This window comes from Typopeltis vanoorti, chromosome 4 (assembly GCF_054136105.1).
Source record: "Typopeltis vanoorti isolate ZY-2024b chromosome 4, IOZ_Tvanoo_1.0, whole genome shotgun sequence".
NCBI classification, from domain to species: domain Eukaryota; kingdom Metazoa; phylum Arthropoda; class Arachnida; order Uropygi; family Thelyphonidae; genus Typopeltis; species Typopeltis vanoorti.
Genome location: NC_143552.1, coordinates 9,831,589 through 9,854,338, shown reverse-complemented (window position 1 = coordinate 9,854,338; position 22,750 = coordinate 9,831,589). Strand labels below are relative to the sequence as shown.

The 22,750-nt window shown below is 37.3% G+C and overlaps 1 protein-coding gene across 1 annotated transcript in view; it reads right to left on the bottom strand.

Annotated features, from left to right (window-relative positions):
- The window catches only part of LOC150107097 (DDB1- and CUL4-associated factor 5), a 302,448-nt gene that overhangs the window by 152,477 nt on the left and 127,221 nt on the right, over positions 1 to 22,750 (bottom strand). The gene's annotated exons all lie outside the window — the stretch shown is intronic.

The following is a 22,750-nucleotide window of genomic DNA, read 5'->3' as shown; positions in this document are numbered from 1 at the left end:
CTAAATGAAACAAGCAGTGATGACAGCACAGTGGTAAAAAAACAATGACCAGGCATGCAGGCAGGAATACATATCCATACTTGAAGTAAAAAAAGCCATCAAAGGCTTGAAATGTGGAAAGGCAACAGGAGTAGATGATATTCGACCAGAAATGCTGAAGTATGGTGGTATAAGAGTCTTACAGTGGCTGCACTGCATAGTTCAGAAAGCCTGGACAAGGGAACAAATTCCCGATGATTGGAGTAGAGCTCTAATAGTACCCATATATAAAAAGGGAAATAAAACTGAATGTGAGAATTACAAAGGTATTTCCCTACTGAGTGTTCCTGGCAAGATTTATGCAAGGATACTTGAGAGACGGGTTGAGAAGAATTGTGAAAGAAAAGCTTGGTGAAGAACAAGCTGGATTCAGGCTAAACAGAGGCTGTCAGGATCAGATCATCACTTTACAACAAATAATCGAGAAAGCATGGGAATATAACAAAGATCTGTATTTAAGTTTTGTCGATTTGGAAAAGGTATATGTCAAGGTGCTAAGAGAGAAGCTATTTAATACGCTGCAGTTATGGTGTCAATGGGGCATTATATCAACAATACTTAGTCTTTATTTGAGCTGTAAGTTAGCAGTTAGAATTGAAGGAAGTACAGGAAGATGGTTTAATGTTAAATCTGGTCTGAGACAAGGATGTACATTATCCCCTCTGTTATTCATTATCTATATGGAACACATTATGAAGGAAAGTGGTATTAAACATGATATCAAAATTGGAGATGTTAATGTCAGCTCTTTGCTTTATGCGGATGATGTTATACTTCTAAATAAATCCACTACAAGTCTGCAAGATTCTCTGACTAAATTGAATAGCTGTTGTAATAGATATGGTATGAAGGTCAGCAATAAAAAGATAAAGACAATGAAAATAAACAGAATCATTGAAAATGTCAACTGTGTTGCGAATGGAGAGCCTGTGGAACAAGTAAAACATTTCAGCTACTTAGGCATGATTTTTACTGAAGATGGTAAATTAAATATAGAAATAGACAATAGAATCAGCAAAGCTGGTATGGTAGGAAGTCAATTGAATAAATTCATAAGGAATAAGAGAGAAATTAGTCGGAACACTAAATTAGCTGTATACAAGACATTGTTCAAACTAGTTTTAACTTATGGATCTAAGAGCTGGGTCAGAAGTAAAACACTTGACCAAAGACTAGAGACCACAGATATGAGAGTCCTGAGAAAGATTATAGGTGTGAACAGATGGCATCAATGGCAATATCATATTAAAAACAAGGATATTAGGAAAGAACTTGACATTGTCAGCATCCAGGAATGCGTTAGCAGAGCTAATCTCAGGTGGTATGGTCACTTAAACAGAATGGGCGAGGAAAGATTAGCAAAACAAGTGTTCTCTTCCAGGTTGGCAGCAAACGACCCAGAGGAAGACCAAGATATAGGTGGATTGATACGGTACAAAGTGCCTTAGACGATAGAAATATAAGATCTGATAATGTTGGAGTGTTGACAAGTAACAGACTGATTTGGAGGAAAATTGTAGATAGGAAGTTAGTAATGATGTAATTTTTTACTTGTAGTACTATCATATCCTCTACACCCCTTGAGGGTACATGGCAGGAATTTGATGATGATGGTGGGTGCAGCTGTTCTCTAGGTAATTTGGACTCCCACCAAGTGCTAATTTTTTCTCTTCCATGAGAGAACGGGACAGAACATGAAGGGTACTAGCGTACAATAGATTTACAACATTTACTGAATGGAGTTTCACATAATAAAGTATTCTGTGGGCGCAGCTGCTCTCTAGGCAATTTGGACTCCCACCAAGTGCTCATTTTTTCTCTTCCATGAAGCAACACTCACACCCACTCTCATTCACCTGTTCTCTGCCATGATAAGAATGATAAAGTGTTGGAATGATCATGATTTAATGCTTTATTTCCACCACTTATGCCAGAGAAGATAATGGAGAAATAGTATCACTGGTAACAAACCACCATGGGATAGTTAGTATAAAGTATCAGGACAGCGGTAGGCCTAAGGGGATTCCACTTTATGTACACTAATGGCAGGAGCATTTGGAACAAGCAGGAGGAATTTTTAGCATTGGTTTGCTCATCATGGCCAAAGATTATTGGCATTAGTGAGACATGGCTAACAGAAAACGATACATCAGTGGGATAGAACATGAAGGGTACAGTGTGCTCAGGGAGGATAGAGAGAAAAGAATGGGGGAGAAGTGTCATTGATGATAGCCGATGAACTGCAATCAAAGAGGGTAGAAGTTCAACTGCATGCCAGTGAAAATAGCACATTTGAGGTTATTTGGTGTGAGATTGATATCAGCAGAACAAAATATACAGTTGGATGCTGCTATAGAACAGGGGGGGTAGAAAAGATGATATGCATCAGCAAATAGACTCAATGAGCAGAGGAGAGGTAATTATTATGGGGGATTTCAACTATGAGAACATAGACAGGAAGGAGGAGAGGACACATGGGAGGAAGGGAATGGATTTTATGCAGTTACTAAGGAATAATTACTTGAGACAGCATGTAATGGAATATACTAAGGGTTTGAGAGTGCTTGATCTAGTAATAGCATCTGAGAATTTGCCTATAACAAATATGACCATGTTGCCACCTAAGCTGAGTCTTCAGGCTTCATGAAGATGAAAAGGTGAGAGTGATTATATGGTCTTGACCTGGGAGGTGGTCAAAATGTGTGGAATTTTCAGTTAAGATGGGGTACTGTGATCATATGTCCTATATTTAAGAGGACAGTCCTTTATTTCACTACTCTGACCTTTACATTTATTTTTTTTCTAAAATGACTGTTTTGTAATTTAATTTGTGAATTGAAATAATACACTGAATATAGGTGCGGGGCACATGGCCCATAGAAACATGAAACTGTTATTGAAAGCATGCATTTATACCAAATGCAACTTTGAGAGGAATTATACACAGTTTTATGAATTTTTAAAACACAAACCTGATTTATTACAAAAAAAGTTCATTCTTGTAAAAAGTACCAAAATTAAATTTTTAAAGTAATAATATGTAATTTGGCAATTTGGTTTAAGCCAATAAGAATTACAATTTGGTTGGCTAAATCCCAAATTGCCAGCCCATCCTCGTTCGTTCAGTATCCAGGTAGATACCCAACAGGGTGCACCATGAAAAGGTGAGGATAGGACATTAGGTCAGAAGCCCTGGTTGATTCTCTGCATTCTTTTAAAGGCTATGTGGAGGTCTCCTCTCAGTTATACAGCTTTGACCCTTAAGCACCCCCAAATCTGAAAAAACACCCCAACTCAACATCACCAGAGTTAATGATCGGTACTATCAACTTAAGAAGCCTGAATGGCAAAGAAATGGAGCTAGCTGAGGAATTAGATAAGTATCAGATCGACATAATAGGGGCAACTGAAACAAAAAAGACAAAAACTGGTGAGATCTTTCTGAGAAAACACCCCAACTCAACATCACCAGAGTTAAAGATCGGTACTATCAACTTAAGAAGCCTGAATGGCAAAGAAATGGAGCTAGCTGAGGAATTAGATAAGTACCAGATCGACATAATAGGGGTGACTGAAACAAAAAAGACCAAAACTGGTGAGATCTTTCTGAGCAATAAATACAAAATGTTATATTCAGGCAATGACAATCAAGGAAAAGAAGGAGTAGCCATAGTATTCAACACAAAATACGAGGCTAAACTTCTTGAATGGCAGGCAGTCTCAAGTAGAGTGATGTGGGCAAATATTAGAATGGGGAACTGGACAATGAGACTTATTTGTGCCTATGGTCCCACAGGAGGTTCTACTAAGGTAGAAGTGGAGGAATTTTTTGAGGATTTAGAGAAAGCATCTGACACAATGAAAAAGGAAAAGTTGGTCCTTGTTGGGGATCTAAATAGCAGAGTAGGAAATAATTGTCAGACATACAAAAATATATTGGGAAAATTTGGAGAAAAGAGCAAAGCTAATAATAACGGCAAATATTTGTTGGATTTCTGCTCAGAATATGGACTGGTTAATACTAACATCATGTTCCAACATAAAAATGTGCACAAATTCACATGGAGAGAAGAGACAAGAAATAAGAAAATTCTCATTGACTATGTTATTGTTGATAGTGATGTTTTCTCCCTTGTGCAGAACACCAGAGTGTACAGAGGATTTGAAATTGGAAGTGATCACTATTTAGTCTTGAGCAGGATAAAATTGAATTTCATATTGAAAGAATAACATGTAAGAAATTTTTAAACCAAATAAAAGTTGAGCAGCTCTCAGATGTGAACTGTATATTAAAATACACAAAGATTATTGAAGAAAAAATGAAAGAGTTTGAGAACAGGAACCAAACTTTAGAGATTCAGTGGCAAGCTTTATTCAGCCAGAGAGGCATATGGTGAGGTTGTTTGCAAGGATAGAAAAATCAGAACTCCATGGTGGACACAGGAAGTTAAAGAGGCAGTGAAGGAAAAGAAAGTATATCAAATCTTCACAATTATCAATCACCTTTGGACAAATGCCAAGGAAAAATTTTGGAGAACTTAAATGACCTGTCTTCTGACTTTGTTGCCATCTTTCTTTCTGGTTGCATATTATGCATATGATATATACTGAACCTAATTCTTATACTTTGCAAAGAATGCTAGAGACCACCTCTGTTGTTCTCCATTTGAATGCCAATCCAGTCCTATATTTTGCTGATGACAGCACTTTGTTACCCCTCTTTTTCAATTGACAAGTTTGCATTACACGGCTCACCAAAACTTCTCAGTGAATCTATAAGTTTTGGGAATTTGTTTACCACTGAATTTGTCAATTAAGGATGCTTAAGGGTCAAAGCTGTATAACTGAGAGGAAACCTCCACATAGCAATTAAAGGAATGCAGAGGACAACCAGGTCTTCTGAGCTAATGTCCAATCGTCCTCTCATGGTGCACTCTTCCAGGTATCTGCCTGGATACTTAACGAATGAGAATGGGCTGGCAATTTGTGATTTAGCCAACCAAATTCTATTCTTATTGGCTTAAACCACAAATAAAATGATGGCACATCATGACAGAATTTCATGCAACTGAGGCATTGCCCAGTTAAACAAGACCCTGGTTGTTTTTGTCAGGGAACAGGGGTATTTTTTCCGTCGGTAAAATGAGTAGAGTGATTGAGCAAAAGAGTTAATTGTATTAATTGGTACAAATGATCTGAGAGAGAACAAAGAGCATGTCAAACTGAATGTCAGGAGACTGCTTGGAAAGATAAAGGAGAATAGTGTGACAGGAAGGGTGGTCAGTGTGTTGCCTAGGTATTCATGTGGTGAAACGAGGCAGAGAGCAAGGATTATGAATGATATTCTGGCTGAAATGTGTGAGGAGATGGGAGTACAGTTTGTTAATGTGTGGAATGAGTTTGAGGGACGAAGTGAGCTGTATGGGAGCGATGGACTGCATTTGAGTGGTTATGGTGTGAGTCGCTTGGAGAGACTGCTGCTGGAAAGTGGAGAAGTGAATAGAGAGAATGAATCAGATCGAGAGGGGCATGATGTGGAAGAGCAGGAGTGTAAGACAGGAGAGATTGAAGGAGTGGAAATGAATGGAAGTGAGTGGTATGAGTATAGAAAATGAGAGAATGGGTGTGCAAGAGGAGCAGGGAAATGGGGAGGCTCAGGGTGGACAGGAATACACAGCGTGAGAAAGGTGGATGCTCCAAGAGGAGGTGAGAGCATGTGTAGGCAGGAAAGTAATGGGATGATCAGGGATCAAAAGGAAACAGATGGAATTGCAAAGGGTTCTAAAATGAAGAAGCAGAAAGGGAAATGGCCCCAGTCCAGCATGGAGAGATCACATCGAGTGAGTGGTATCAGTGGAACTAGCTGTAGATTCAGAAATGAGTTGTTGTGTTTGTATACCAATGCTAGAAGTATAAGAAACAAGGCGGATGAAATGGTTGCACTAATTGCGTCTGTGCACACAGAGATTGTCGGAATAAGTGAGACATGGTTAGATGAGGATGACATCCTGACAGGAATAGAGATGGAAAGGTATGATGTGTTTCGTGAGGATAGAAGGGGTAAAAAGGGAGGGGGAGTGCTATTGACGATAGAGAAAGAGTTATGTCCATACAAGGTAGAGATGCAAGAGGGAAATGGGCCAGTGGTTTTGAGGCAGTATGGTGTGAGATAGAGGTGAATAGAATCAAATACTTGGTGGGATGTTGTTATAGACCTGGTAATGTGGATGGTGGTGATAGTGAAATATATGGTCAAATAAGAGCCAAGCAAATAAGAAAAGGGTGATCATTATGGGTGATTTTAATTATGGCAATATAGACTGGAATGAAGAGATAGCAACTGGAAGTAAAGAAAATGAGTTTCTTGAGTTTTTGAGGGATAACTACCTCAGACAGTATGTAACAGAGGACACAAGAGGATTAAAGGTCTTGGATTTGGTCATCTCATCGGAGGATGTAATTATCAATGAGGTATCAAATCATCCACCAATTGGTGAAAGTGACCATGAGGTGATTACTTGGGTGGTTGCCAGCAGTGCAAGGACCCCTGTGAAAAAAGGGTATATGTGGAACTACAAGGGGGGTGATTATGAAGAGCTCAGGAGACAACTTGCAGATGTAGCATGGAATGAGGATTTAGCTGGAAAAGAGATCAATGCAGATTGGGGGATTTTCAAAAAATATTTAGTGGATGCAATGTCTAAATGTATACCATGGGTGAGAAGGTTAAATAAGGTAGGTGTGAGATGGATGAATAAAGAGATTAAGCATGCAATACAGAGAAAAAGGGCATTGTGGAGGCAGCATAAGAGAAGTGGAAGTAACCAATTTCATGAGGTCTACAAAGACTAGGCAAGGAGGGTGACTTGGTTGGTGAGAGTAGCTAAAGAGAGGTATGAACAGCAGTTAGCTAATGAAGCTAAAAAGAATCCTAGGGAGTTCTTTCGATATGTAGCCAGCAAAAGAAAGAATGATTGGAGGAAATGGTATAAAGACAGCTGTTACAGAAGGTGTGGTGGAGATACTTAATGAGCAGTTCATAAAGATCTTTCAATCTTGTGATTGTGACTTCATGGAGAGATTAAGAGCAGTTGATGATGGGGAGGAGAGACTGACTGTAAGTGAGCAAGAGGTGTTTGGGGAGTTGAGTAAACTCTATGTAAATAAGGCTGTGGGACTTGATAATATATCACCACGTATTCTGAAGGAATGTGCCAGAGAGTTGACACCTGCCTTGACATATTTTTTTAATACGAGTCTTGCACTTGGTCAAGTCCCTAAAGAGTGGAAGGAGGGCAAGATTGTGCCAATTCATAAAGGAGGTGATCGAACTCAAGCATCAAACTATAGGCCTATCTGTGTGTCAGGTGTTGTGGTTAAGTTGTTGGAGAAGCTTGTGAGAACTAGGATCCAGAGTTGGGTTGACAACAATGGTATAATCTTTGATGGACAGCATGGATTTGCTAAAGGGAGGTCGTGTTTTAGTAATCTACTTACTTATTACAATAAAGTGACTGCTTCCTTGGACAGAGGAGAAGGATACACAGTAATATACTTGGATTTCGCAAAAGCTTTTGACAGAGTACCTTATCTAATATCCAACAGATGGGGTGCATTGGATTGGAGACTGGCTATCTGATAGGTATCAACAAGTTGTGTATGGGGGTGCAATATCCAGAAAAAGGAAAGTCACTAGTGGAGTGCCTCAGGGATCTGTTTTAGGGCTATTACTATTTAACTTGTATATTAATGATATTGGCGAAGATTTGGATGGAGATATTCAGTTGTTTGCAGATGATGCAAAGTTGGGACGAACCATAAAGAGTAGTGAAGATGTTGTGGCCTTGCAAGAAGACTTGAATAAATTGAGTGATTGGGCAAGCAAATGGGGATGTGAGTTCAATGTTGCAAAATGTAAGGTTTTAAAATTTGGAAAACAAAGATGGGATGCAGAATTTATGCTTGGTGAGAATATATTGTTGGAAGTAGAGGAAATAAGAGATCTTGGAGTGATAGTGGATAAGGATCTAAAATTTAGGGGACACATCGCCAAAATTGTGAAGACAACACAAAGACTTCTGGGAATGATGAGGAGGACACTGACGTGTAGAAGTAGGGAGATTCTTGTTCCATTGTATAAGGCTTTGATTAGGCCACACATGGACTACTGTGCCCAGATTTGGTCACCTGGTTTTCAGAAGGATGAAGAGATGTTGGAAAGGGTCCAAAGGCGACTGACTAAGGTAGTTTCTGACCTCTGGAATGTCGAGTATGAGGAAGGATTGAAAAGATGTAATTTGCAGAGTCTAGTGGAGAGAAGGAAGAGAGGAGATATGATAGAGACCTACAAGTTGGTAAGGGGTTGTTATAGGATCAATGGTGGAGAAGTTCTACAGAGAATAGTGGGAGATGAGGGGAGAACCAGAGGTCATCCCTGGAAACTGTATAAAGAGGGTGTGAGTAGGGGAGTGAGAGGCAGGTTTTTTTCGTGCAGAGTTGTGAATGATTGGAATGCCTTGCCCGAGAGTGTGGTGTCTGCAAGGAGTTTGAATGTGTTTAAGACCCGGTATGATGAGATGTGTGTGAGATAAATGGACCTCCTAGATGAGTCTTTGACTTCATGAAGTCTTGTTTAATAATAATAATAATAATATACCATACATTGAAAAGTCAGCTGCAGGAAAAAATTCTGAAACACATCGCCAGGATTCAGGATTGGTACTATCAACATAAGAAGCCTGGCAAAGAAATGGAGATGCCTGAGGAATTGGATAAATACCAGATCGACATAATAGAGGTGAGTGAAACAAAAAAGCCAAAACTAGCAAGATCTTGCTAAGTAATAAACACAAAATGCTATATTCAGGCAATGACAATCAGGGAAAAGGTGTAGCTATACCATTGAACACAAAATATGAGGATAATCTTGAATGGCAAGCAATATCAAATAGAGTGAAATAGCAAGGAGAAAAAGAGCTGCTTGGATAGTCCTCAGCTACATAAAATCAACAATTACCAACCAAAACAAAGATATAGAGATAAGAGCCCATCTTTTCAGTAGTCACATCTTACCAGCATTAACTTATTGCAGTGAAACATGGAAAACAACATTAAAAGAACAAAGCTTAATAACAACTCAAGGTGTAATAGAAAGATGAATGTGCAATATAAACAAAATAGACCATGTAAGACACACAGATATCTGGAAGACGTCTGGACTCACAGATGTAATAAAAGTAATCTACAACAGCAAAAGAAGATGGGTAGGACATCTCGCCAGAATGAGAGACAACAGATGGACAGGCAGAGTTACAAACTGGTATCCGAGAGATACCAAAATGAAACCTGGAAGACAGGCCTTAAGGTGGTAAGACCCAATGATTAAGAAAGTCAGAAGAAAATGGAGAAGAACGGCCCAAGACAGGAACAGCTGGACTCTTTACGACCTGCAGTCATGAAGAAATCCTGACTGAAATCTAAGGTCCATCAAGATGATCAAGTAGGGTTATGTGAGCAAATATCAGAATGGGGAACTGGACAATGAGACTTATTTGTGTCTATGGTCGCACAGAAGTAGAAGTGGAGGAATTTTTTTGAGGCTTTAGAGAAAGCAACTGATACAATGAAAAAAGAAAAGTTGGTCCTTGTTGGGGATCTAAATAGCAGAGTAGGAAATGATTGTTCAGACATACAAAAATATTTCGGGAAAATTTAGAGAAAAGAGCAAAGCTAATAATAATGGCAAACACCTGTTGGATTTCTGCTCAGGACATGGACTGGTTATTACTAACACAATGTTCCAACATAAAAATGTGCACAAATTCACATGGAGAGAAGAGGCAAGAATAAGAAAAGTCTCATTGACTATGTTACTGTTGATAGTGATGTTTTCTCACTGGTGCAGGACACTAGAGTGTACAGAGGATTTCATGGAAGTGATCACCATTTAGTCTTGAGCAGGATAAAATTGAATTTCATACTGAAAAGAAGAATATGTAAGAAAGTTTTAAAGTGAATAAAAGTTGAGCAGCTCTCAGATGTGAACTGTAGACTAAAATACACAAACATTACTTCAGAAAAAATTAAAGATTTTAATAACAGGAATCAAACCTTGGAGATTCAGTTGTAAATTCTGAAGAAAACTGATTGACTCAGCCAGAGAGGCATGTGGTGAGGTTGTCTGCAAGGATCGAAAAATCAGAACTCCATGGTGGACACAGGAAGTTGAAGAGGCGGTGAGGGAAAAGAAGAAAGCATATCAAAAGTTCCTGGAAAATAAGTCAGCTTGTGCTCTTAGAGAATACAGACAAATGTAAGAAAGCTAAACACTGTGTAAAACTAACTAAACAAAAGTCATAGGAAGACATAGAAAATAAATATCAAGAAAGTTGCAAAATATTCTGGAAAAAAGGCTGTTGAAATGCTCAGAAATGAAGGAAAGAGTGCTGTAAAAGGAATTTGAGATGATAAATGTGAGATGGAAACGATATCCTTGATGCATGGAGTAATTACTTCAAAAAATTGCTAACTGAAACAATCAGTGACAGCACAGTAGTAAAAAACACTCAACAGGCATGAAATCAGGAATACATATCCATACTTGAAGTAGAAAATGCCATTAAAAGCCAGAAATGTGAAAAAGCAGTGAGAGTAGATGATATTTGAGAAAAAATGCTCAAGTATGGAAATATAAAAGTCTTACCGTGGCTGCACTGCATAGTTCAGGTCTGGACAGAGGGATAAATTCCATATGATTGGAGTAGAGCTCTCATAGTACCCATATATATAAAAAAAGGGAAATAAAATTGAATGTGCGAATTACAGAGGTATTTCTCTATTGAGTGTTCCTGGCAAGATTTATGTAAATATACTTGAGAAACGGTTGAGAAGGATTGTGGAAGGAAAGCTTCGTGAAGAACAAGCTGAATTCAGGCCAAATAGAGGTTGTCAGGATCAGATTTTCACTTTACGACAAATAGTCGAGAAAGCATGGGAATATAACAAAGATCTGTAATTAAGTTTTGTAGATCTGGAAAAGGCATATGACAAGATGCAAAGAGAGAAGCTATTCAAAATGCTACAGTTGTATGGTGTCAATGGGGCATTATATCAAGCAAAACTTAGGCTTTATTTGCATTGCAAGTCTGCAGTTAGAATTGAAGGAAGTACAGGAAGATGGTTTAAATCTGTCAGACAAGGATGTACATTATCCCCTCTGTTATTTATTATCTATATGGATCACATTATGAAGGAAAGTGGTATTAAACCTGATATCAAAACTGGAGATGTTAATCTCAGCTCTTTACTTTATGAGGATGATGTCATACTTCTAAATAAATCCAGTACAAGTCTGCAAGATTCCCTGACTAATTTGAATAACTGTTGTAATACGAGGGATGTTTGATAAGTCCATGTCCGTGCAAAGTGTAAGAGATGGTACCACCAGTATGCATCGAGGTTATTTTCAGTTGCTGGCAACTGCTGAAAGATCACACACTAAGTGTCAGTCAGATAGATCTATTACTCTGAGTTTAGCATTCATTTGAATCAATCAAGTACCATGATTTGTGAAAAGTGGATGAGAAAGAATTTCGTGAAGTGATTAAACATTACTTTTTGAAAGGCAAAACAGCTCAGGAAACCAAAGCTAAGGTTGATAAACATTATGGTGAATCTGCACCTTCGATTAGAATGGTTTATAAGTGGTTTAGTAACTTCAGAAGTGGCCATATGAGCACAAGTGATGATGAACGTTCTGGACGCCTTGCTGAGGTCACTACTCCAGAAATTATTGAAAAAATCCATGATATGGTGATGGATGATAGAAGAGTGAAGGTGCGTGAAATTTTTAAGGCTGTCGGCATCTCAAATGACCATGTACATAATATATTACATGAACATTTACATGTGAGAAAACTATCCGCAAGATGGGTGCCACGTTTGCTCACACTGGATCAAAAGCGTTCATGTGTGAACTATTCAAGGACAGCTTAAAGCTGTTTCAACGGAATCCAAAGGAATTTTTGCATCGTTTCGTAACAGTGGACGAAACATGTATTCATCACTACCAGCCTGAGACCAAGGAACGGTCAAAACAATGGGTTGCAATTAGGGAATCTGCACCAAAGAAAGAAAAAACATTCTTTCAGCAGGAAAGATTATGGCCACAGTCTTCTGGGATGCTCGTGGCATAATCTTCATAGACTTCTTGGAAAAGGGCAAAACAATTACCAGAGTGTATGATGCATCTTTGCTGGATCGTTTAAATAATGAAATAAAGGAAAAACAACCACACTTGGAGAAAAAGAAGATTCTTTTTCACCACGATTGTTCAATTCACGTAATAAAGTCCTTTCGCACCCCCCCCCCCCCACTCTCCAGATTTGGCGCCTTCAGACTACTATCTGTTTCCAAACATGATAAAGTGGCTGGCAGGAAAGAGATTTTCATCAAACGATGAGATAATTGCAAAAACAACTGCTTATTTTGAAGAGTTGGACAAATCATACTATATGGACAAGATCAAAAAAATCGAGCAAGGTTGGACTAAGTGTATAGACCTCAAAGGAGACTATGTTGAAAATAAAAAATGTTTGTCCCAAAAAAAATTATGTTTTCTTCATTTCTGCACATACTTATCGAACCACCCTCGTAGATTTAGTATGAAGGTCAGCAATAACAAAACTATGATAATGAAAATAGGCAGAAGTAAATATCAACTGCATTGTGAACAGAGAACTTATAGAACAAGTAAAACATTTCAGCTACTTAGGCACGATTTTTCGTGAAAATGGCAAATTAAATATGGAAACACAGAATCATTAAAGCTGGTATGGTAGGAAGTCAACTGAATAAATTTATATGGAATAAGAGAGAAATTGGCCAAAACACTAAATTAGCTGTAGTGTTAAAACCAATTTTAACTTATGCATCTGAGAGCTGGGTTAGAAATAACACACTTGACCAAAAACTAGAGACTGCAGATATGAGTCCTGAGAAAGATTAGGGGCATGAACAGATGGCATCAATTGCAATATCATATTAAAAACAAGATATTAGGAAAGAACTTGATATTTTTAGCATCCAGAAATGTGTTAGCAGAGTGAATCTCAGGTGGTATGGTCACTTAAACAGAATGGGAAAGATTAGCAGAACAAGTGTCAGGTTGGTAGGAAAAAAACTTAGAGGAAGATCCAGATATAGGTGGATTGATACAATAAAAAAGTGCCTTAAAAGACAGAAATAAAAGATCTGATAATGTTGGAGTCTTGACAGGTAACAGATTGATTTGGAGGAAAATTGTAGATAGGAAGTTAGTAATGATGTAAGTTTTTCATGTAGTGCTATCATATCCTGTACACCTTGAGGGTACATCAGTAATTTGATGATGATGATGATGATAAGAATTTGTCAAAGGAGGCATTATTATTCTACTTCTCCTTATTCTACAATCCTTTGTTACAGAACCAAGTATCTATCTATACCTTCAGTTATCTTACCAGAAAACTGCTCTCGTACTATAGCTGGATAATTGTAGGATCATTCTCTGCCAATCCTGTTAACTTCAATGCTTGTCAAGCTCAATCCAGTCCTATTTCTCACAATAAATTCCATTCTTCTAATCTTGTTTTTGATAACATCCAAATGGGACAAGAGATTTCTCTTCATGAAACAGCTTTAGCCTGTAATGTTTCTTGGTATACTACTACTTTGGAATGAGTTTTACCTCTTCTACAAATCCGTCCAATGATTGCATATAGCAATCATATGCAGAATAATACCTCTAAAAATCCTTAACTCAGTGCAGATGAAAGCGTGCTTCAATTACACTGCCTATCTTTCACTAATGCACTACTCACTCTGTTGCTGCTACTTGCATTTCTTAAGATGTTTTCATTATCATTATTGATGATAACTGGAATAAGGAATTTTCCCACTCTAATTCTGATAAAACACCTGCAGCATACTTGATACATCAGTTTTAATTTGAAACTCAAAGGAAAAAAAAATTATAATTTCTTTGTCTTTCCCTACACTGCTGTCTTTTGAATAGCTCTACTGTTATGTATTTATTATTATTATTCAGACCTCCATGGAGTCAAAAGACTCATCGTGGAAGGTCCTTCCTAGGAAACACAAAGTCTATCATACCACTTCTTGAACTCATTGACTGTTCTTGCTCTCACCACTCTGTCAGCAAGCAATACATTCCATGATTCAACCATCTTTCATGCAAAGAAACCATTCCTCACCCTCTTGCTCACAGCTTCCTTTCGTAACTTCCAGGGATGGTCCCTTGTCACCTGCTGTTCCACCAAGCGAAAGAACTCCCCAGTGTCAACCCTGTAACTACATCTGAACAGTTTCAAAGTCTCAGTCATCTCACCTCTCATTCTATCTACAGAGTTTTTTCCCCTACAGCATATAATCTATATGCATTGAAATTTAATGTAAACAACTTTCTTTCTTTCTTTCCAACTGGCTACTCAACCACAATGCTAAAACACTAAGTTGAACAAGTGTGTGGAATCACTTAAAGAGCCATAGAAATACCACTTGTTGAGTTACAATCTGGAGAGATTTTTATGTAAGCAATTGCAAAAGCAATCATGTACATGATGGAAATTAAATTAATACATTCATTCCAGGAATGAACTAATTGTCTCATGTTATACTTGCCCATGGGACAAGACATAATGTTGGTTTCAATATTAGGCAGTTTTTGCCTGCACACCAAATATGAAAACAAAAAAGTGTGAAACAGGAAAACAATCTATGGTTTTCAGGATACCAAATTACTAATAATTAAGATAATTTTGATAAGCACAGTTTTTATTTTAAAAGATAGGATTCATTTTTATTCATTTAAATATCTACAGTTTCAGAAAATTGAAATGAGAAGACTGAAAAAATACTGATGCAGGATGTTTGTTGCAAAAATTCTGCTTCACTACCTCTTACAAAATGCTTTGTATAAAGCTGGAAATTATGACAAATTCAGGAGAATATTATCTTTCATCCTGTGGTATCATTAATGAATGATAAGGATATGAAATGTATGGGAAGATTTGAAAAAAAAAAAAAAGTGCTTGGTATCTGAATGTATCCCTACAGTTTAAAGAACAAATAAGGTGTGTGTGTGTGGGGGGGGGATGGATTTACAACCTTATTAAGCAAAAGATCCATAAGAAGAACCTGATGTGGAAAGAATATCATGAGAATAATAGTGAGAGGAGGTATGAAATATGTAAATACAAGCCAGAAAAGTTATGAGTATTGTATAGAAAGCTAAATCAGAGTATCAAAAGAAATTGGTTGTGTAGGCTAAAGGTCGCCCAAAAGAATTTTATCATTATGGCACAAGTAAATGGGGGGGGGGGGATGAACGTGAAAGAATACCTTTGGTGAATATAAAAAGTACCCTTGTGTTAAAAGTGCTCACTTCACTAAGATCTATCAAATAGATACATGTGACACAGTGCTACCACTACACTGGATGAAGAGACAGAGATGTATGAGAATGATGTTCAAAAGCTATTGCATAACCTAAATAAGAATTTGGCATAGGGATGTGGTTCAACTGAATTGACTAGGCCTTTGACATGTTTATATAACTTTAGTATCAGTTCAAGAAAGACCGCATAGGAATGAAAAGAATGCATTATAGTTCTTTCATACAAAGTGGTGGAAAAACTGATATGTAATTGCCAATCTATCAGTATCTCTGGAGTGGTGGTCAAGATTTTAGAGAAGTTGGTAAGAACTCACATAAAGAAATTAGTCAATTAATGGGTAATATGCTCTTATTTTATAATAATGTTATGGGTGATATGGATAAAGTGAATAGATATACTATGATACTATTGCTGGACTTTGCTAAGGCTTTTGGTAGGATATCATATGAAAGGTTACTGTATAAATTGGAGAAAATGGGATTGAAATATGAACTATTTACTTGGATAGCTGATGGACATACATCAGAGAATGGTATACTTGGTGTGGATTTTAATCTGCCAGATTTAAGGTGACAAAGGAGTACTGCAAGGTTCAATACTTGGACTATTCTTCAAGTGGAAAGGACCTCACAGATGTTCTATTGTTTGCTGATGATGATGTGACGATGGGCAGGGCAATCAGGGATGCTACTTATATACAATAAATACAAAATGTAAATTTAATGTTAATAAGCAATAAAAGTGCTTTGGCATGATGAGATTTCTGTTGATAAATTATATTGGTAGGATTATGTTACAAGAAAATGATAAGACGATGGATCTTGGAGTTATTGTGGATAGGACAAAGAGGCACTCCCACAAGTTAAGTTTGTGTCCAGTTCAGAAAGGAGTGAAAGATTCTTCTCACACAGCAGTGAATGAGTGAAACAGTTTGCTCACTACTTCAATGGGAAAAATGTGCATCTAGTGTGAATGAGTTTAAAAGAAGGCTGGTATGGGTGATTTATGGCCTTCCTCTGAGTCCTTGACTTCCTGGAGGTCTTAGATGACAATAATAAGACAGGACTAGGTTTTAATAAGAGGCAAACTTGTCAGAAGAACAAAAACATGTGATTAGAAAAAAAAAGAAAAAAAAAAGAAGACGTACTAGACAATATAGTAGGATTAACTGCCTTATTGTAAGCAGTAATCAGGTTTATAAGAAATTACTTGGCATGACAAGCTAATGAGTCTAACATGAAAGGGGATATATTTTAATATCAGTAAAATTCCCTAAGGTTTCTTCATCCCAATTGAGAATGGAAAGGAAATTGGTATGAAAGATCGTGAAACATCTGAGTACTACAGAATTTCTCACATTAAAAAGAGGAATACAGATTACAGTCATCAGCAAAAAGAAAAACAATGAGATTTGAAGTTAGTGAGAGGAGGTCACTGATGTAAAGGAGAAAGAACTTGGATAATAACTTTGACTCAAGAGGTACCCAGAACTAACAAAGAAATCTGATGAGATCCCTCATTGCTACACAAAGAATGACCAGAAAGTAAGATGACAATCCAATCCAATTACAAATAGCAGGAGGGAGACCATAAGATGGTAGCTTGTTGAGAAAGCCAGACATGATGATATGCCTTAGAAATATGAGTGACCATGTGAGTTTCTCAAAATCTTTCAATGTCTCTGTCTAAATCCGGATAAGGGTTGACTTTAATGGGCAAAGACAACTACGGTAATACTGCACCAATACTTGTCACAGCAGTATACCAAGTAATGAATACCAAGTAAAAACATAAAAACGATAGCATAAACAGGCATAAAAATAAGAGTACAAGTGTAAAGAAACCAATGTTAAAAACTTATATACTAAGTTCAATTAATAAAACATGTATACAATATGTACATAGTCTATACAAGGTGATAAATATTAATGCTGTTAAAAAAAAAAAAGCTTCGTGAATCTGATAAAATCTGCCTGATTGTAAAGGACTTTGACAGATTATGAATACAACTAAAATAGTGAATGATGGTTAGTCAGGTACCACAGAACTCATATATAGGCACATGTCATCACCCTTCAACAAGGAGTGTGTAAGATGACTATGACCTATGCAGAACTGAGCAAGAATAACGTCCATTTTATGATCCCTGAGTAGACTAGACTTCGACAATTTGATTTCAGGTTTAATTTGATAAAGCTTGTTGTTTGTCTCTATTCCATAATGACTGCCACTGGGATAAAAGTTTGTCTTATGATCTGCCTGTAATTGGTGTAGGGGACAGGCAGATGGTGAAAGCTTGGGAAACGAGCTGCCTATTGCAGCATCATTTCTCTTAATCCTAATATAGCTTAGGATCCAACAAAAGAACGCATCCAAATGTTATTTCAATGACAGAGAGGACATGGTGGATATGAGAGATATCCAGAAGTTTCTGTAGCTGTAGACTATGTGGCCTATAGAAAGCTCAGTGAATTTGTATATATAATGCACCTTTGGTAGCATTCCAATCTTATGTAGTTTACAGCAAGCTCTATAGCATATAGCTCAGCAGTGAAGTTGTTACATTCTAGTGGGATCTAAGGAGATATTATGCTGTGTCGGAAGACAGAAGATCCCACTAGATCCTCTGATTCTGAACTATCTACACAAAAAGGCACAATATCAGAGTACTCCATTCCATATGCTTGAAAGAGCTGTTGGTAAACAATCAAAGACAGTTACTGAGATAAAGAGCCAATAGGCTTCACTTCGGTGAAGTAAGTTTATTCAAATTAAGTGGATATTGAATCCAACATTATTTCTTAGTCGAATAATGTTGGATTCAATATCCACTTAATTTGAATAAATCAAGGACAGAATATTTGACTAGCATGAGGGAAGAATATCTGCATGATGGTATGTTTGACGGCATCTGTGCAACATGATATCTAGAACCCCCAGATACCCTGATATCTAGACCTTCTAAGAGTGCTTTTGTTGGAAAAACAAAAATGTTTCATATGGCAACGTGATTAGCATTATACAGATTCCCTCACCATGGGCAAAAAATAGTTGGCCATGTGGTATTGGCTGGCTGGTATTTGAGTTTGGTAGCATATAGCAGAGACAGCTGTTGACATAAAAACAAGTATGATTCATACGCCTTGATATATAGACTAGGAATCTGTGAAGCTCGAAATGTTCCAGTTACAATTTTTATGGTTTGATGATGGATAAGTTCCAACCATTGCAGTGTGCATTCTCTCTATCTCACAGAAGAGTAGACTTTGGACCCATAATCAAGTTTCGATCTAATCAATGCACAGTACAAATGGACAAGCAACATAGAATATCTGTCAGCACTCTAAGAGGTAGAAGATATGGTGCAATGGATGTTCATTGGTTATGGCACTTATCTCACAACTGCTGTACGTGAAGGAGGGGGAAGTGAGTAAGTTTCTTGTCAACCGGCATTAAAGTTTGTCCCAGTCTGAGTTCTGGGTCATGATGAAGACCATATCTGCAGCAAAAATGTATACAAACTCTCTTCTGTTGGGAAAATTTGAACACATTTGCAAGCTCGCATTTTGAAAGATGCTCAATAGCATGGTACAGCTGTCTTTCTATGAATCTCATATTACATGAATTCTTGGAGGATGATGAATTGGTTGCCAGAGATGGTTGCACGTGCTTTGAGGAGAGTTTGATATGTATTGTGTAAATAATGGATCTCTATCAATAAGCCTTCTGACTCCATAGTGATACCTGTATAAATAATAATAAGCATAATGGAGATCTACTTGCATAAGTACAATAGTTCCTGACAAGGAATGTTCTGATGAAACTGTTAACCATATTTATCAGTGACAACACTGAAGTCATCAGGAAAGAAATAAAAATGCAAAAGAAGAAAGAATATAGAAGAATAATATGTCTTCTACAAAACCTGTTCATTTTTACAAACTCAAAAGCTGTTGCTACTTTCCATGTTGCTTCTTTTTTCCAGCATAATTTGCGATAATCATTATTATTATTATTATTGTGACACCTCCAAGGAATCATTGCAGGAAGGCACTCTATTGCATGTCTCCATACTTAATCCCCCAACAATACATAACGACACTACCACTACTATCAACAAACAATACCATCTACTGCCCACCAACATTAGTATTTTTTGTCTGTAAATTGTATGTGTTCACATGGCTGATTTGCCTATAAGCAGGATGAAAAACCTGATTTTCCCCAGGGAAAAAACACCGCTATACATGTATGAGATCGGTTAACTCGCCTCCAAAAGAAAAATTCAATACAAAAATTCCTCTCATCAAAAGCACTAGCCAATAAAATTTGCCTTTAATTTTTTTTTTCATCTCATATTGAGAACTACAGTTACACTCCGAGTTACGTAACAAGCGACTTACATAAATTTGCAGTTACATAATAAATCTACTAACACATATTAACACGTTTGTGGCTTTGCGCAGGTGCATCTTTGACAGCTTTACTGCAGTACAGTAGTAGATGCCTCGTACAGTTAACTCAGTCACTTGTTATCACTGCTACTTTCATTGTTTTTTTACCCTTAAAATGGAATACAAACGCAAAACTGAATGCACTGGTAATAAATCTAAAAAACAAAGGTCTGCAATTATTTTAGAAGAAAAGTTGAAAATAATTCGTATGATGTATGAAGGCAGGAAAATTCTATCAACAATAGCTCGAGAAATAAATCGACCTATTTCGACAGTGAATACAATAGTGAAGGATAAAGTTCGCATTGTCGAAAGCACGAAAGGCACAGTAGCATTGAAGGGCACAATTATTACCAAGAAGAGGCTGGGTCCGATATCAGAGATGGAGAAATTGTTGTCTCACTGGATCGATGATCTGACACAGAAGAAAATATACTGTTAAGTTTACTGATTATCCAGGAGAAGACTATGTCCTTATATAAGGATTTAAAAGAGCAGGCCAGCATCACGGGTGCAGAGAGTACATTTAAAGCTAGTGCTGGATGGTTCAAACGATTCAAGAAAAGTACAAATCTGCACAGCAGCATCAAAATCACGGGTGAGGCAGCAAGTGCAGATACAGATGCGGCAAGTCGATTTCCTGAACTTCTGGCAAAAATAATTGAGGAAGGTTGGAATAGGATGCCAATACAGACATTTATTGCAAAAGAGGAAAAATCTACGCCTGGATTCAAGGTTGCAAAAGATAGGATATATCCTTAAAACTTAAACCGCTTACAGTGCACCATTCCCAGAGACTGCATGCCTTTAAGAATATTGACGCAAGTATGCTGCCAGTAATCTGGAAATCCAACACCAAGGCTTGGGTTACACGGTGCGCTGTTCGGAGTGCTTCTCCTCCTGGACAATGTCCCTAGTCACCCAGAAGAGTTGGATAACTTTCATTCTGACATAAAAGTTGTTTACCTTCCTTCTAGAACTACCTCACTATTGCAACCTATGGATCAAGGCGTTATTGCGACCTTTAAAGTCGATACTATCTACAGTGTACGTTTTCCCAAGCAATCAAGGCTATTGAGAGTGGTATGGGCATTACTCTACGTGATTTCTGGAAGAACTATAATATCCTTAACGCTATCAAAAACATCGGGGTGGCTTGGGATGAAATCAAGCAGACAACAATGAACGCTATGTGGAAGAAACTCTGCCCAGAAATGGTCTCCAAATTTTAAGTATTTCATGGAAGGAGAGAAAACAATGACTGATATGGGTGATGAGTTGACACAAGAATTACAGCAGGTGACGGAGATGTGTGTGTGCAACTGGCACAGCAATTAGAGCTGGAAGTGGATAACGGTGACATTAACGATGATAATGATGACCTTATTCGATTGGAGGCATTCCGAAGAAAATACTTAGCTGATTGGACTGCCAGGCATAAAGAAATTTACAATGAAGGGACTAGCCGAGGTTTTTAACTTGATAGACATGGCATTAGCAAAATTAGAATCAATGGATCTGAAAATGTTAGCCGCCGTATCTATTCTGATATGCCCAGCTACAAGGCCATCTACGAGGGCAAGAAGCATGTGACCACACAATCTACTCTAGAACTGCATCTCACAATCACCATGAAGTGAGATGCAGTTCACAACGAAGTCAAGATGACAACTCAGACGACTGACTACTCTCAGCCTTCAACATCGAAAGGGGTAAAACTTCCCGGAGAACAGCATTCCTTAGACCAGCCAACTTAGTCGTCACAAGACATTTCTTTATTTGAAACTGAATATTTCAGTTTGTTTTTATATTATTTTATGTTATGTATTTTTCATACTTTCATATTTACAGTATGTATATTATTCAAATACAATTGATACATTTTTTTTATAATTGAATTTTTTTTAATCACTCCAAAAATTAAAAATATTAAAAATGGAAAATATCTGATTAATGGCAAAAATATGAGTAGTCACTGAACATTTTATTGTATGTATGTAATTTACAAATTCGACTTGCATAAAAATTTACAAAATGCATTACTTACGTAACTTGGGGTGTAACTGTAATTCAATTAAGTGCTTTCCTGAGTGCAGTGGATTATTACACCCTATAATGAAGAAAACTGATAGCTTACAAACACTTCATATTTCAGCTGACTGCTGGACCCAGTGGCCAGTAGAAGGTTAATATTGCTGGAGTAATGTCACCATCTGAAGTTACATTAAGCAAGTAACTTCAGATGGTGATAAAATTGCATGCAATCCATCCTTCATGTAATGAAAAATGGACAACTCATGAAAATGCACAACACAATATAAGAGAAACGTGCTAAATCACATGGGGTACAAAACCAGACATAGCACTGAGTATATCTGTAGCACTCGCTCAGTGTAATCATGGCATTATGGATCAAACTATCTCACTGGAGAGTGATAATAGTGATGTAATCCTTGTACATCATGAATACTGATATCCTTACAATTTTAGGTGGGCAAAGACAACTTAGTGAACTTCAATACCACCAAAACAGTCCTATCTTACTGTAAGAAAATCCCCCTTCAATTTCCTTTACTTTTGTTAATACATCTCCAGTCAAGAATTTTCTTCTTGGGCTGATTTTATATTAGCTTTTACATATCACATCCATAGCCTATGATGCCCTTTTCCTTTCATTCAAACTATTACTTGTACAATTCCTAATAATGCTATATATAAATCCTTAATTTTTCCAACCTTAGTATACTGTTTTCAGATTTCAAATGAAGCATCAATATACTCCTCAGAAAATGTTTGATGATA